This window comes from Amborella trichopoda, chromosome 6, assembly GCF_054954075.1.
Source record: "Amborella trichopoda isolate Santa Cruz 75 chromosome 6, AtrichopodaSantaCruz75HAP2 v2.0, whole genome shotgun sequence".
Lineage (NCBI taxonomy): Eukaryota > Viridiplantae > Streptophyta > Magnoliopsida > Amborellales > Amborellaceae > Amborella > Amborella trichopoda.
Window position 1 is genome coordinate 13,997,914 of NC_142341.1, and position 16,461 is coordinate 14,014,374.

General features: G+C 38.3%; 1 long non-coding RNA gene across 1 annotated transcript in view; it reads right to left on the minus strand.

The window, feature by feature from the left end:
• The window catches only part of LOC148781616 (uncharacterized), a 61,769-nt gene extending 46,135 nt beyond the window's left edge, over positions 1 to 15,634 (minus strand). The window contains exon 1 of the long non-coding RNA XR_016057500.1: positions 15,429 to 15,634. This is a non-coding gene — a long non-coding RNA (uncharacterized LOC148781616). The remainder of the gene's footprint in view (positions 1 to 15,428) is intronic.
• Positions 15,635 to 16,461: the final 827 nt, after the last annotated feature.

Consider the following 16,461-nt stretch of genomic DNA (forward strand, 5'->3'; position numbering starts at 1 on the left):
CTGTAACGTAATAAAAGAAAGAAGAAGAAAATAAACTTTTAATACATGATGATTCGTTTGAACATGATGGTCCTTAGGGACCATCTCTACTTTTCAAAGCTTTTCGTTTAAAAGCTTCTTTGCTTCTTTGTGCTTGCCACGTCCACTAAAGGAGACGTGGGCTTTAGTCGTTTAAAGCGTAACCTAACGCTCACACCTGTAACGTAATAAAAGAATAAAATAATATATTAGTAGAATTTAAATTCAGAGAGATGAGGACTCCTACCTTAGAAAACTTATGAGATTTTTCTCTCTGGTCGAAACACAGTGAACTCCTCTCTCTAGCCGAATTTTTATCGGAAGCTCCTTCTCAAGTATTTGTGGGTAAGTGACATCGTCTTCCTGAAAAATAGTCTATTTTTAATAAATAGTGATATTTCCGTCCAGGATCTTTGTTTTATAAGTTTTGTGTGTAAGTGACATCGTCTTCCTGAAAAATAGTCTGTTTTTAATATTATTTTATAAGTTTTGTGTGTAAGTGACATCGTCTTCCTGAAAAATAGTCTATTTTTAATAAATAGTGATATTTCCGTCCAGGATCTTTATTTTATAAGTTTGTGTGTAAGTGACATCGTCTTCTTGAAAAATAGTCTGTTTTTAATATTTTTTATAAGTTTTGTGTGTAAATGACATCGTCTTCCTGAAAAATAGTCTATTTTTAATAAATAGTGATATTTCCATCCAGGATCTTTATTTTATAAGTTTTGTGTGTAAGTGACATCGTCTTCCTAAAAAATAGTCTATTTTTAATAAATAATGATATTTCCGTCCAGGATCTTTATTTTATAAGTTTTGTGTGTAAGTGACATCGTCTTCCTGAAAAATAGTCTGTTTTTAATATTATTTTATAAGTTTTCTGTGTAAGTGACCTCGTCTTCCTGAAAAATAGTCTATTTTTAATAAATAGTGATATTTCCGTCCAGGATCTTTATTTTATAAGTTTTGTGTGTAAGTGACATCGTCTTCCTGAAAAATAGTCTATTTTTAATAAATAGTGATATTTCCGTCCAGGATCTTTATTTTATAAGTTTTGTGTGTAAGTGACATCGTCTTCCTGAAAAATAGTTTGTTTTTAATATTATTTTATAAGTTTTGTGTGTAAGTGACATCGTCTTCCTGAAAAATAGTCTATTTTTAATATTATTTTATAAGTTTTGTGTGTAAGTGACCTCATTGTCTCGAAAAATAATCCATTCTTTTTAAAAATAAAATGAAATAATTATTTCTGCTTATTATCATGAATTTTAGGCACGATAAATTTTATGCGCACGTGACCTCATTATCTTGAAAAATAATCTTTTTAATAAAAATTATGATATTTTATCTATGTTAGAAATTTTGAATGCTGTAAATTAGAAAAATAAATTTATTTATTTTTCTTGTCTATTGTTAGAAATGAATGTGATAATTCTGCTTTTAGTAAAATTGTGATATTTCTTTCTACTGTTTTGAATATTTAGACATTGTAAAATTCATGTGCAAATGACTGCCTTATTATTTAAAAATTGACATTTTTGTAATTGATTATATTATTGTTGTGAAATGTTTATTTGTGAATTGATATTCCATAAATTGTGATAATTCCGTATTCTTGAATTTTTATAAGAGTTTTTTTTTCTATACATATTAAATTGGCAATTATGCTAGAATGCCTTTACAAACTGCTACCTTTCTAAATTTGAGCCCAAAATATTTGATTGGTTATTTTTGAAATATTATAGAGAGTGACTGTTATTAATGGTTTAAGTGAAATTCATATTAATGGTTTCAGTGATATGTTGAGTACATGATATTGCTGCTTTCGAATGTTTAAAGAGATTTAAAAATAATTTAAGTATGCAAGTGGACTCATCCGGTTCGCCGGTGAGGTATAAGTGGACCTATCCGGGACGCCGGTAGGGATTAAGTGGACTCATCCGGTACGCCGGTGAGGTATAAGTGGACCTGCAGGGATTAAGTGGACCTATCTGGGACGCCGATAGGGATTAAGTGGACCTATCAGGACGCTGATGGGGTATATAGGTGACCTACTTGGGACGCCAGTAGGGTATTTTGTGAAATCATTTATGTTAAATGGTATTTACGCATTTAATCTTTTGGATTATGTTTAATTGTGTATTCCTGAAAGTAAAATTGTTCTCCATAAATGTTCTTTCTCTTATTGTTTTTAATAAGACATCCATTTTTTAAAATATTGATATCTTTCAATCATGATTATTTTTAGGATTATAATGATCACTTACTGAGTAGCCAAACTCATCAAACTATGGTAAACATTTTTTCAGGATAATTGCGGATTCATTTTGAGTGATAGTCAAGATCAACGTTGGAAGATACTGTTGTTGTACTAGCTTTCTTTATTTACTTTGTAAGACCTCGCCACTGTAAATTTGTCCTATCAATAGATGTATATATGTTTTGTCTGTCACATCTCAGGAATAACAGTACTGTAAATTCTTGGGGTGTGACACCATGGTTGCATGAAAACCTCGTGGTCGCCTCTAGCCTCCATCAATGCCTCAAATTTTTGACTAAAAACTGTGTCGCAAAGGTAAGTGTTGAACCACCTTCTTTGCTCAATCCTAATATACATAACAAGAAGCTAGCCATAGGGGTTGAGCTCAGAGAAATCCCACTCGCTTCCTTCGAGCAAGCCGATTGTGCCACTTTACGCCTAGAGGCCGACGACCCTGTTCCTCAAATCTTGCAAACTTTTGCATCAATAGATGACATTATCCAATGTCAACATCAATACGGCTTCGGGTCCCTCGAGGCTTAGCATATGTTCTTCTCCCAAGGCTTCCAACTAGGCCAAGGCTTGGGCAAGGCGTAATAGAGGCAATCTCTGAATCACCGCAGGCCAAAACTAAAAACGGGGATTGAAGAGAACTCGGGTGTTCTCTCACCTTATTGCAAAGCCGGATGAAGCTTTAATGCCATCCGGGCATTGTATATGGAGGCATTCAAAGCCTCGATCCTCTCAATGCATGTCCTTTAAAACGGCCAAATGTGATCCTTGATTCCCCAACAGTCAAGAATTCTTCTTCCACACCTCAACACACATAAGAACTAGGGATTAAAGACCTTTTTGCTTACCTGGATGTTAAGGTATGCACAATCGGCTTTAACACAACCAAGCGTGCTCATCCACTGATATAAACGCAGGAATGAAATTGATCGATCATTCCTCTATCTCGAGAATTGCTGAAAGCATACCAGTGGCACCTTCCAGTCTCGGTGCCAAAAAACGGATCGACGTCGGGTGGCCATCTAACCACCCTACACGTTCAATCCCCAACATTTCTCTTGCGAGTTTTATAAGGAACACCTCTTGTGTTATTTCAAAATCCATTGAAAATTCAAAACATGATAAAATTGATAATAATGAAAAAGAATTTTCAAAACGGTGAATACTCAAGATAGCCCAATAACGGTGTACAATACCCAAGACGATGAATTGGACGACCACAACGAAGATCAAGAGAGCCAAGAGTCTGAAGAAATCCCTCAACCTGAGTAACTCACTTCCCATGTTGAGCAATTCAATAAGAGGTTCAATGGTGACCCAACGCCTATCATCGAAGAGACGATCGACGTAAACGTAGGAACTAAGAAGGACCCAAGGTTAACCAAGATTGGAACCTCCCTATCTACTGAGGAGCGGGAAAATATGATTTTCTTTCTCAAAGAATATCGCGATGTCTTTGCCTGGTCATACGATGATATATCAGGGTTAGATTCCACATTGGTGGAACATCATCTAATATTCAACGAAGGAGCAAAGCCTGTAAGGCAGAAACTCCAATGTCAAAAGACTCACCTTGAGCTCAGAATTAAGGAAGAAATCAATAAACTGCTCAAGGCAAATTTCATTACCCCCATTGATTACTCAGAATGGTTGGCCAACATAGTGGTCTTACCCAAGAAAGATGGGAAGATTCAAATGTGTGTCAACTACAGAGATCTCAACAAGGCCTATCCAAAAGACAATTTCCCCGTTACCAAATATAGATGCCTTGGTCGACAACACTGCAAAGCACGAGATGTTGTCATTCATGGATGACCTCTTAAATTACAACCCAATCCTCATGGCAGAAGAAGACCAAACCAAGACATCATTCATAACGCAATGGGGAACCTACTGCTACCGTGTCATGCCCTTTGGCAAAAAATGCAGGGGCAACTTATCAACGGGCAATGACTAGCATCTTCCACGACTTAATGCATACCATCATGGAAGACTATGTCGACGACATTTTGGTCAAGTTGAAGGCCAGGTCTGATTATCTCACCAACCTGAGAACCATTTTCGAAAGACTCTGGAAACATCAACTCAAACTCAATTCATAAAAATGTGCCTTTGGGGTTGAATCCGACAAATTACTAGGCTTTATAGTAAGCCAAAGGGGCATTGAGGTGGACCTGTCCAAACTATGAGCCATCACTGAAATGCCCCCTCCCCAGAACATCAGAGAAATCTGTGGGCTTTAAGGTCGCATACAAGTTATAAGGCATTTTATTTCATAACTGGCAGACAAGTGCACGTCGTTCAACATGCTCCTTAAGAAGGATACCCCATTCATATGGGATAATGATTGCTAAGAAGCCTTCGATCAAATTAAGGAGTACCTCACCAAACCTCCCATCCTTAGTCCTCCAAGTCTAGATAAACGCATGTTCATATACATATCTGTGAAAGACAAGACCATGGGGGCAATGTTAAGATAATACGACGACCATGGAAAAGAACAAACAATATACTACATCAGCAAAACTATGATGGACTACGAGACAAGATACATGGATGTGGAGAAACACTACTTGACAGTTGTGTGGGCCATGCAGAAATTAAGACACTAAGTCTTATCTCATACAGTTACGCTCATATAAAAAATAGACCCACTGAAGTACCTATTAGAGAGACCAGTCCTTAACGGACGTTTGGCGAAGTAGAGAATGTTATTGAGCAAGTTTGAGATCGAATATGTCACTCAAAATTTGATCAAAGGACAAGTCATTGCTGACTACTTAGCTGAACACGCATTGCCAGTTAACACTCCCGTCAACACGGATCTCCCTGATGAGAAACTCTTCATAATTGAGGACTCAATTTGAAAGCTATACTTCGACGATGTAAGGAATGAATATGGGTCAGGTGTAGGTATCATACTATGCTCACTCGAGAAGATTTTAATGCAAACAACCATCAGATTGAATTTCCCATGTACCAACAACATTATTGAATATGAAGCCTTGATAGCCCAGTTAGAGAACGCCATGGGAATGAAAATCCAGCAAATACAAGTGATTGGTGATTCCTTGCTCGTCATAAACCAAGTTCAAGGCATTTGGAAGGTGAAAGAAGAAAAGCTCAAGCCCTATCAAGAAAAGGTGGAAAATATGATCCCATATTTCAAGAAAATCACCTTTCAGCACGTAACTAGGGAAAATAATCGGTTCACTGATACCCTTGTGGCCCTTGCTTTAATGGTTGATATTCCTTCAGAAATCACCACACTGCCATTCTACATCAGGAACAAACATGACCCTTCCCCACCATGTATCGAAAAAGAATATAGCAAGAAAATGAGAACGATGGGGAAGTGTCTCTCATAGCTTCCTATGCGCTACTTAAGGCAAAACTATGGTTCCAAGATATTCTATCCCTGTTGAAAGATGAGTTATAGCCGAAGGAGCCACCAAAAAAGATAAAGAAGCCCTTCGAAGGTTTTCTACGATATTCTTAGTAAGAGGTGATCTTCTGTTCAAGAAATCGTTCAATGGCATCATTCTATAGTGTCTCGATCGGCCAGAAATCGACCAAGTACTGACAGAATTATACAATGAAGGAGGTCATTCTTGGGCAACCACCTTAGCTCAAAAAATCAGGCGCCAAGGCTATTACTGGACCACCATGGCCGAAGATTGTTGGAAATTTGTTAAGAGGAGTCCCAAATGTTAACTTTATGAAGACCTCATCCATGCATCGCCCGTGACACTCGACTCAACACCTCCCGTATGGCCCTTTCCCATGTGGGGTCTTGATATCATCAGAATGATATTACCAAAAGCCTCAAATGGCAACCGTTTTATATTAACGGCTACAGAATACTTCACCAAATGGGTAGAGGACATATCATTTGTTAAAATTGAAGGACAACTTGTTGCCCGTTTCATAAAGAACAACATTATATTCATATTCGGTGTTCCTGAGTCAATCATTACTGACAATGGATCAAACTTCAAACATGAAAAGGTCACCAAGGTGTGCAAAAAGTTTGGGATAACATAAAAATTCTCCACACCCTACTACCCTCAAGGAAACGGACAAGCAGAGGCCACGTACAAAGGACTTCTCAGGGTTATAGACAGAATAATAAAAGGTGGCAGTGATTGGCATGAAAAGCTAAATGACGCGCTATGGGCTTACTAGACAACCGAGAAGACTCCTACTTGCATGACCCCATACTCATTGGTGTATGGTATGGAAGTAGTACTACCCATTGAAGTTGAGTTACCGTCTCTCCGAGTGCTTATTCACAAAAATTCAAATGAAGAACAAAAGATCGAAGCACGAATCATTACCCTCGTTACTTTGGATGAAAGACGACTACGAGCAACACAAAATATCGTTGCTTACCAGTGTAGAATCGAGAGGGCATACCAAAGAAAAGTTGTTCCTAGACAATTCAGAGAAGGGGACATGGTACTCAAAAAAATCTTCCACACTCCTACAAATTCACACCCTTTAGGCAAGTTCAAACCTAATTGGGAGGGGCCATTTGTGGTTACTCGAGTACACACAGGCAATTCTTATAAGATAAAAAATAAGGAGGGGAACGAATTCAACAACCTCATTAATGCGATGTGTCTCAGAAAATGCTACCCATAACGGGCTCAAAAGCATAGCAAAGACCTGAAAATGCATCACAAAGAAACACAAAAGAAAAAAAATGGACGTGGTGAAAACTTGAAAAGGTATCACGATTTAAAAAAAAAAAAAGAATAAAAAACCTCCAAGAAAGAGCTTCCGTTTCAAAACTTCAAGTACAGACAAGTACATACGAGTTACAATAGTATTGCACAAGCAAAACACTCAAGTACAAACAAGTATTTGCAAGTTCCAAACCCTGAGGACGAAGACTCCTCCTAAACCCTGCATGTTCCCAACATAACCAATTCAGAAAGATGTAGGAGGGTGATATGAATGGAAAACCGAAATGACTTCGACGAACCCTGAAAGAATGTCGAGACTTCTCCAATGTGGAAGCCCGGTAAGAATCCAGGGAACTCTTCATGGATCCGAGAGGCACAGGATGAAAGCTCCAAAGGTAAAAAGACAACTTCGAGACTTTTGAGTTCTCACAATCCCACAAAAAAATCCTTTCATCATCTTCGAGTAAAACATAATAAAGAAAATGACCATCAAAGGGGCCACAGGTGGCAAAACTGTAAGGCCCATCCCTTTTGAAAATGCTTTTTCAATTTGATCATTAAAACCGTCAATTTTCAAAAACCCGTTTAGAAAGGACTTCCTCCATTGATATGGCGTCGTTCTCGAAGCCAACTTCCTATGCCTGTTATGAAGGCTTGAAACTAGTTAGGCACTCTATGGTTGTATGAATATAATTATCAACTACCATATATCGGAGATGGGTGAACCTCGCCAATAATGATATTGGCTAGTCTGGGAGCATTTTTCTCTCGACTGGATCCCCTGAGGCAAGCTCATCCTTGTATGTGTGTATGATGACCAAATAGCCAAAACTAGGGGCTGAGTTTGTAAAAATTCATTTTGAAAAGTGTGTACAAAGAAAGCGTCCCGCTTTACGTCGACGAATCAATTGCATACGTACAAGTTAAACAAGAACCCATTAATAGGGGCAATAAAAAAGGAAGATTTTCAAACTCCCCATAACAGGGGTAAGTTGAACAAGGACCCCCTAATAGGGGCAATAAAAAAAATCAATAATAAAAAAAAAATTATATATATATATATATATATATATATATATATATATATATATAATAGAGGGGGTTTCACGATCCCATAAGACCAATCAAAATGGGAAACAAAATTTTGGGTATCTCAAAACTCTGATTTTATTCATCCATTGAAATGGGCTTATTACAGGCGTTCACGCCCTCAAACTTGGCCCTATGACCGAAATTTCTATTGTTCCAATAGACTTCAATAAAAAGAAAAAAGTATTGAAAATGAGAATGATCACAAGATAAACTTATTCATGCCAAGAAAAGATAAAGAAAATAAAAACACTTTGGCTATTCAATCTTCGGCTTCGGATCAACATCCTTCTCCTTGGGTTTTGCCACGAAGGCCGCCCATCGAGCCAATTCAACTTCAGCATCTTCCAAACATATCAGACACATTGTCATTGGATTTGACTCGCTTATTTGATGAAGAGGCATCATCTTCTCGAGAAAGCACGGAATCATGTCCAAGAGCAAAAGGTTCGCCACGAAGTCTCGAAGATTTGGAGCATATTGGAAGAGGGCAGGCACGTTCCCATCAAGTATCATAGTTGGAACTGTTCGTGGGCTTGTCTTGCTTGACCTACCCCTCACTAGAAGAAGACTTCTTTCCCTTCCACGACAAACCCACCTTGACCAGAAGGGTTGAAGAGTGTCCTCGAAGCGGAAAGATAGGGTGACGATCGATCGCTTCCCTAGGAGAAGTATAATGTTGAATATGGTGAAACTAGCGAAGTATCCTTTGAGGGAAATACCCCTCCGTGAAGTACTATCCCACCAGAATAAGGCATGAATACCCCATAGCAGGCAGAAACATGGGCACATTCTCAAGACCCCTAATCATCCAATCAAAAGACGACAACTCATCCAAAACCCGGTGATAATAATTGGAGTCCCGAGGTCGGGTCGTATCACTAACATATGCAAAATCCAAAGCAGCAGACACGGCTATTGTGGATCAAGGAGGACGGACAATGGTGACGTGTTCATAAGCCAAAATCTGTAGAAAACAAAAGCCAAAATCACCCCAACAGGTCACAGAAAAGAAGCCCAGGACCTTGGAGCCATCCGGGGCAAATTGACCAGGGCGACACCACTGACACTAGTGGTGTCACCCGACCTGTGTGGGCGACACCACCAGTGTTGCCCAACTCAGACCCTCCCGATTCAGTCCGAGCCCTTTTCAGTAAATTCTCGTGGCAAAAATATGGGATCTATGGGCCAAAACCATAAGGAAAATTGAGTTGCAGGGGCAAAATAAAATAAAATTGAGTTCAAGAATATACCTGCAAAATCAGGACACTACCCTCGATGAATCAGTCGCCTCGCATGACCATATCATGAAGACCCCAATAAATGCTCGCCAACATGGCTGAAACAATGGTATAACACGCTCTTTCCCAGAAGGCATGGGCTAAAGGAACAAGGGAACTACGAACCATCTTACGACAGCTCGAAAAAAGAACGGATCCCAATAGCACAAAAAGGAAAATACGGATCTGTTCGGTGGCCCAAGACCGCTCTCTATTCTGGACCAGCAACTCCATATCGACCCACTAACCGTGTGAAGAGTAGGCAACCCACAGTAGTCGCGCACCCAAGATGGAATGATCGTCGGTGGCAGTAGAAGGTTTATTTGCAATCTCGGTCAAACTCATGCCAGAAACCTTGGCAATTTCCTCCAAAGTTGGTGTTGTCAATAAGATGTTTGTTTGATAGTTGAACCTCTTAGCAAGAGCCTCAAGAAGTGGAAAGTTCACATGGCAAGAGGCCATGTTCAAGACGTCTATCATCGAAATTGAAGCAAAAAAGGCCATGAGCTTGGGTCATCGCCGAGCAGAAAAAAACCAATTCCTAAACCAAGGCTCGATGACAGGAAAGTCATTGACGCGTCGAGGAACTTCACCCGATCAAAGGCCCTACAAGATATAGGAGGGTAGACCTTCAGGGAAGTGCCTAACTCTATGAAAAAGAGGGGAAGCCTCCTCTTCTCCTCCATTATCAGCCTACTCAGAAACCTTACCCTTGCCCTTGGAAATAACATTGTCATTCTTAGGAGCCATAAAAGCCTAAGGGTGAAAGTAAGAAAAACCAATAAGATCAAAGAAAAGATGATGAAGAAGGAAGAAGATGAAGATGAGAAGAAGAAAGAAGAGATTGAAAGATGAGAGAAGAATGGGAAGGAGGTGGATTTTATAGAAAATAAAAAATCCGGCCCAAAACTCACCCTGCAAGCTTCCCACTTCGACCAACAGAATATTTAGATAACCCTAAGACCTTCTAAAATGATAAACTTCAATTTTGGAGGTCGGTGGTCTGAGTGACACACCTGGCCCATCCTATGAGGGCAACACTGCTCGTGTCGCCCAAATCTTTTTGCAAAACGCCTTGTTTTTTACATTCCCCCATCTTTCACATAAAAAAATAAAATAAAAAATATTTTTCAATTCCTCATAGGTGTGTCGCCCAGCTTGTGAGGGCGACACCACACGTGTCGCCCAAATTAGTTTTTACAAAAACTCTTTTTTTCAATCCCTAGCAAAACGTTTCCAAATAAATTTTTTTTTTTTTTTTTGAGGGGGGGGGGGGGGAATCAAGTTTGGTTCTATCATGAGTTTTTATGAATTTTTTTCAAACATTTTAATTAATTTTCAAAACATTTTCAAACGCTTCTTGGTGGCACGAGCCTAAACTACTAACCAATCTTAAAATAAAAAAAAAACTTTTCAAAAAAATTCAAAAAAGAAAACGCTCTCGGTGGCATGAGCCTAAACTGCCAACCAACTTTTCAGAAAAAAAAAATAAAACGCTCTGTGGTGGCATGAGCCTAAACTTCTAACCAAAAAAATGTCAAACTCGTGCTATGTAAAAGAGTCAAGACAAGAAAAACGTCTGACTCGTGCGATGTAAAAGAGCCGATATCCCATATGATGCAAAAGGTTGGGTGTATCAAGTTCAACATCAAACTCGTGCGACGTAAAAGAGTCGAGACTATTATTTCATCTATCCCCATATGACAATAAAGATTGGGTGTATCCAGTTCAACATCAAACTCGTGCGATGTAAAAGAGCTGAGGTAGGTAACGTCTAGCCCCGTATGACATGAAAGGTCGAGTGTATTTCGTCTAACCCTGTATGATGTAAAAGGTCGGGTGTATTCTGTTTATCCCCGTATGACGTAAAAGGGTCGGGTGTATTCTGTCTATCCCCGTAAGACATAAAAGGGTCTCGTGTATTACGTCTAACACAATATGACGTAAAAGGGTCAGGTGTATGGAACTGCTTAGAGGGCTCTATGGTTGCAAGAGTTAAAACTGCTAACCAACCTTGTTTTTTGAAATATCTTTCTCTTTTCAAAATTTTCACTATATGGCTCGTGTTTTCAAAAACTTTAATTTCTTTGTTAAAATCATAACTTGTCCTTGCTTTGGGTTATATTTTAAATTTCCCCCTTGTTTTCAAAATTTCTAAAATACTTTTAAAAACAAAGGAGCTTGGACACCCGTATATGTTGATTACCGCGTTGCCACGATCATCGCGTTGCTGCCTCGTCTCTCTCTTCGGAATCGACCAGACAAGTCTCTTCCTATAGAAAGCCTTTTCCTATAGACAGCCTTAGGAAACCCTAAGAAAATCAAAGAAGATGCCAAGATTAAAAAAATTCAAACTGTGAAACCCCTGAAGTTTAGTGGCATGGCTAGAAAATCCAACTCAAGTTTCAAGCTTGTATAAGTCATCAACATCTCATGCGGAAAACCCTAGAAGAAAAAATGCCCTAGGTAGGTGAGCTCGGTGAGCGCATTCTTAAAGAGATTAGTTGGTATGCCTTCTAACCCTGTGACCTTAGGAAAAAATTTAAAATGTCTGCATTATCTTTGACATTCACTTGCCCCTCGAAGGACAGGGAATGCCAAAGTGTCTACTTCTTTGCCACTCACATGTCCCTCGAAGGACAATGAGTGCCAACGAGGGGACTTTAAATTTGGCAAATTCTATGATTTCTTGAATCCTTAGGACCACATTGACCTAATAAACCCAAAATCCATGGTTCACACAACCTACCATGTGACCTAGAACCAATCTGCCTACTCAGAACCCTGTAGAAACCCTGTTTTTACCTAGAATTCTGCAGATGTCATGTTATACCAAAAAACTCAATAAAAATACTAAAAAAAAAAATTTGTTTTGACCCAAATTTTCTTTGAAAGCTTCACAAGAGGCTGAGAAACACACTTGAAGTGACATTTTAATTTGGACAACATTTGAATTGGGCCAGCCTAGATTGGGTGACATGAGTGGTGTCGCCCAGACTTGGGCGACACCACTGGTGTCGCGCAACCTCTTTTGCCCCAAATTGGAAATTTTACCTAAGGAGTGGATTTCTTACCTTTTTTTGACGATTTTTGCCATTTTTATTTGGGCGATACTAGGCGTGTCGCTTGGGTGACACCATTGATGTCACCCAGATCCAAATCCCCAAAAAGGAATTTTTGGCTGGAGGATCTGTTGTTATGGAAAACTGTCCTTCCCAACAAATCCTTGACCCTTATAAAATCTATTTTTCCTAGCCATTTGAGAGAGGAAGATTGAAACCCAAAAAAAAAGATGTAAACCCTAGAGAGACCTCTTGAGACTTCCTCAGAGAGAAAAACCCTAACCCGAACCCTAAGCCTGAAAACCTTAGATCTCTAGGGCACAACAACCCTAGTCTTAAACCATACTTAGGGCACAATAACCTTTTGAAACCAGAGATCTACTGCTCAACATCCAAATCAAAGAGGCAAAGAGGATGCTGGTTTTGATACGGGCGAGCCCTCGAAGGTTTGGGAGTCCCGGGCCATCCGGCTCGGTTTGGTATTGTTTCCTTCCCTTTTCTTTCTACTTCTTTTACAATTTTGATTTATTTTGATTAGTTTGCTTTGAACTTGTGTTTTCAATATCTTGGATCATGCTGGCTCTACCACAGATCTAAGAGTAGATCTGCTCGTTTTCGGGCAGATCTGGCCTCAGATCTGAATTCAATTTGTCCCACCTTCCAGATCACATTCTTTTTCATCAGTTTAAGGTGTCAAGATCCGAGAGATCTTCATCAGAAGATCTGTCCAATTTTCATCGTAAACATGCATATTGAACTTTAAGTTTTTCTTGTCCTTCTACTGGACAATCCTTCCTAAACAACTTTACTCCCTTTTCAACAAGAGTAGACAACGGCTTATAATTTTCCATTTTAAGTCTTTTGAGAATAGAGTCAAGACATCTCTCTTAGCTCAAGCATAATGTTTTTTATTTTCTATCTCTAGTTTATTTTTATGCCTAGGACATAAGATGCTTCTCCCATATCCTTCTTCTCAAATCGAGAAGAAAGTAATGACTTAGTCTTATCAACCATTTCTAAGTCATTTCCAGTCATTAGGATATAATATATATATAATGAGAGTATTGTTAATTTATTCCCACTTTTCAAGGCATACATATCATGGCCCAATCTATTTACTTCATGTCTCATCTGTAGTTGCATAGGTAGGTCTTTTAAAGTTAGAGATTTTGCATTCAACCTAAATGCAATTGTTACCATCCTCCATGAAGGTGGAAGGCTATTTAAGATTGTGGAAACTGGCATGCGCTCAGGTACTTCATTCCCAACAATGGCCAAGTCCTTAGCCATAACAAGAATTTTGCTTATATGTTCCACTACATTATTACCGTCCTTCATCTTAAATGAGTTATATTCCTCTAATAGCAATTGGATGTGTGTTTTAGAGGTTGAGTCATATTTAGTTTTTATTGCCTCCAGTACACTTTATAATGTTTCATGATGCTCAAAAACCTTAATAAGGTCATCTTCTAAAATTTTTTCTAGCTTTTTATTTTTTTATTCAGTTGGTTTATCACCAACCACTGGTGGATATTCTCTTAGTACATATATTATTCTATCTTGGATGAGGAGATATTCCATCTTTCTCTTCCACATGCCAAAATTGTTTCCATTCAATTTTTCAACTTTAGAAAGTTCAACCATTACAGCTCTACATGCCATTTGCTAAGTTATATGTGAGCAACCTAATACTTTCTAAGTTCTAAAGAAGCTAAATAAACCACCAAAGTATTTGTTATATGGTCAATGCATGTACAGAGAGAGCTGCAAATATTTCATAAATAATATCAATTATTAAGTGATGCCTTAAAATTTTTTCGATGAAATAGGCAAGCTTCCAAATGCTACAATTATCAAAGATAATATAAATTCCCGTTTTATTTTATTTATTTGGGGTGCATGCGCAATATCATTGGTGTGTGAGCCCTTATAATAAAAGAGCAAAGATCAAGTATGTGATTAGACAAATCAATTTCTTTATCACACCAAGACAGTAAGTGCATTTAAATATCAACAATACTAAAAATGAGCAAAATAAATCTTCTATCTTTTTTTTTTTTAATATAAATATCAGCAATATATAAGACAACAAAAAATATATTCAGAGATGCGATATATGCTCAGAGTGATTGTATCTCTATAACAGATAATCCACCAAAAGTTAATTACTTTCGCAAATTGAAAGATACGGCTGCTATTCATCGTTTTATATCTTTCTGTAATTATAAGCAATCTCTTAAATTAAGATATATATGCTATTAATATAATATATATATCCAATATTTTGTTACCAACTAGGCTAGTAGAAACAAAAAAAATATTAACAGACGAAACCAGAGTAACCTGTTAAAAAAAAATGATGGAAACAAGAACCTAAGGGTTTTTTTGGCGCATGAATTATAGACACAGTGCAAAGGTTGGACCAATAGAAACAGTTGTCAATTTTCAAATTGCAACTCTCAAGCCAAGGGGCATGCCCAAGTAAACTTTCTCTCAAATCAAGGGGCACACCCAAGTAAACTCTCTCTCTAACCAAGGAGCACGTCCAAGTAATATCTCTCAAGCCAATGAGCATGCCCAAGTAATCTCTCTCTCAGGCCAAGTAAGCCAAGGGGCACGCCTAAGTAATCTTTCTCTCAAGCCAAGGGGCACACCTAAGTAATCTTTCTTTCAAGCCAAGGGGCACGTGATAGGCACACAATAGACCACTTGGGGATGTTACGAGGCTAGCGTACTGATGATGTAATGTGGTGGACCTACTTTTAGATAAACACACATCAAGGTTAAAAAAAACTTATATAAAAGTTTTTCTCAGAGACTTGATTTGTGGCCTTGATAGGATAAGTTTTAGCAACAAGCAAAGAAAACAAACTATACAAATAAAAACAAGGATATTATCGATCAAGAAAGAAACCTTATCGTGAGCATGGATGGTCATGAATTTTGGATTCATATCTTCCTATTTAATTTTACATTTATTAACTAGAAAATAAAATTAAATATCAAAGGTCAAATAAGGAACCTGATCGCTCTGATACCAGTATTAGTCAAAATAGATGGCGCAAATGGAATCAAACTCGAGATCAGAGAGGAGTCCCGTAAGGCTGGTGATAGCAGAGCTCGAATTTTTTATCCCTTCACTTTTTAGAGAGAGAGAAGAAATATACGCAATTATTGGTCAAAAAAAAAGAAGAAGAATTGTACGCAATTGTACACCTTTTCTTTGTTGTTCACATCCACTCTCTGGCTTTCCATTTTATAGGGAGAAGAAGGGGTAACCATTGTATTTCTCCAACGAGTTTTTGAGAAAAACGAGGGGTTCCCTGATCTTCAACGAGTCTATGAGAAAAACGGGGGTTCCCTGATCTCCAACGGGTCTTTGAGAAAAACGAGGGATTCCCTAATCTCAGGGATATCCAACGTTCATTTGGATGTTGGACCATATGACCGTTGAATATATTGGAATTCCACAAATGTAGGCTTAGACACGTAAGGCCTCATAGCCATATGGGTCAACATTTACTCCATGGGCGAACCAGCCCATTTTATAGGATAGTTTAGGACAAACATATCTTGGTTGTCAAGAATACCTTGTAGCCTTGTTTTTAAACAAGATTTGTTAGACGGCGAGAATGTTCTGACACTTAAAGAGTATCAGACTGGACTCGATTTTAAATTATTTTTACAGGACAAGGCCGGCACGACATTTGAAATGCTAGTCCAACCACCTCGTTTTTTAACTTTTTACAAAGGACATGGCCAATCTGGCACTGCATGTACCAGACCGGTCTCAATTGCAAATAGAAGCCAATTAGACCCTCCATGTGATGGACCTTCTTTTAATGTAAAACTGAAACCGGCCCAATACATGGAGTGCAAGTCCAACTTCAATTATATACCACAAGCCACTTCGCCACTCCATGTGCCAAACCAGCTTCTAAGGTAAAATAGACCATATTTAATTATACCAATGAAGTTATAAGGCATTCTTGATGAATCTAAATTACCCTAAATTCTTTCTCAGCCAACGGCCGCATAAAAATGTAAATTTGTTA